This window comes from Oncorhynchus masou, chromosome 9, assembly GCF_036934945.1.
Source record: "Oncorhynchus masou masou isolate Uvic2021 chromosome 9, UVic_Omas_1.1, whole genome shotgun sequence".
Lineage (NCBI taxonomy): Eukaryota > Metazoa > Chordata > Actinopteri > Salmoniformes > Salmonidae > Oncorhynchus > Oncorhynchus masou.
The window spans coordinates 84,327,272-84,328,896 of NC_088220.1; positions in this window are offsets into that span (position 1 = coordinate 84,327,272).

A 1,625-nucleotide genomic window follows, 5' to 3' on the forward strand; every position below is an offset into this window, starting at 1 on the left:
ATTCCAAATCATCATCTCATCTCTATAGAGGCTGCGATGCTGTCTGACAAAATCACTATTTTAGTGGTTCTTCAAATGTAAACATGGCGTACCTTTATGATTGCTGAATACCAACTATCAATCACTTTGATCAGGTATTTTCAGGTAGATCCTGATGTACAGCTGCTCCCTCTCTCTCTCCGTGTCTGACCCAGACTAACTTAATGTAGCAGGCGTGAAAAGAAACACAGACCGGACAGGTAGACGCGCAATGCATTATGTTTGTTTTATGTGTTAACCTATGTAGAATATTGACCTGCTATCTCTACAGAATCCGAAACTGAAACTGAACCGCACGAGTGTGTGTGTGTGTGTGTGTGTGTGTGTGTGTGTGTGTGTGTGTGTGTGTGTGTGTGTGTGTGCGTGAGTGCGTGTGTGCGTGCGTGCGTTGCGTGTGTGTGTGCGCGTGTGCGTGCGCTGCGTGCGTGTGTGTGTTGCGTGCATGTAAAGGTGTGTGCGTGCGTTGTGTTTGTCTGTATGATTGTGTTACTGTTGACCGTGATTCAACTGGCTGGGTTCAGAATGATACCACACATTGCCTGGTCCAGGAACGGATGTATTAGTGGCTTCCAGGGGCTTCTTTTGATCCTCTCTCTCTGGAAAATAAAGACTGGGAGAAATATGGGAGGACTTATTAGGAATAGATCAGAGGAGACGAAGAGAGAGGGAAGAAAGGGCAGTTGAAAGTGTCAGCAGATGAGTGGAGTGGTTGACATGGTTAGAGAGAGTGGCCTCTATCCTGTTCTCTCTCTCCTTCTCTCTGTGTGTGTGTGTGTGTGTGTGTGTGTGTGTGTGTGTGTGTGTGTGTGTGTGTGTGTGTGTGTGTGTGTGTGTGTGTGTGTGTGTGTGTGTGTGTGTGTGTGTGTGTGTGTGTGTGTGTACGTGTACGTATACGTGTGCACGTGTGTGTGTGTGTGTGTGTGTACGTGTACGTGTGTGTGTGTGTGAGAGGGTTTTAAAACATGTCCAGAGGTGTGGTAGTCTGCCCAGTTCTCTCAGGTCCGATCTGTCTCTGCTGCAGTCCAGCCCAGCACCAGTCCTATCCGGTTTAGTGTGTGTGTGTGTGTGTGTGTGTGTGTGTGTGTGTGTGTGTGTGTGTGTGTGTGTGTGTGTGTGTGTGTGTGTGTGTGTGTGTGTGTGTGTGTGTGTGTGTGTGTGTGTGTGTGTGTGTGTGTGTGTGTGTTTTGTGTGTGTGTGTGTGTGTGTGTTTTGTGTGTGTGTGTGACACAGAGAGAGGGAGAGAGAGAGAGAAAAAACACTGGCTAAGACAATTTACACATCTTCCCCTCTCTTTCAGGGTTGAAGAGGAATCAGAAGGCCCTCCTTCCCCTTGTACCTCAGAGGCCAGTGTGTGTGGGGGTGCGGGGGGTGTGGAGGGGGATCAGAGCAGCGACTGCAGGTGAAGATCCAGGCGTTTGAGGAGAAGATGGGGGAGGAGGGAGGAGAGGGGTCACCTACACCCCAACGCAGAAACAGCATGGGACAAGCCACTAGAGAGAAACACAGAGAGATGAGGTTTAACAGGTGAGTCTATAGCAACATTCATAACTATCAGGTGTAACAGGTGAGTCTATAGCAACATTCAT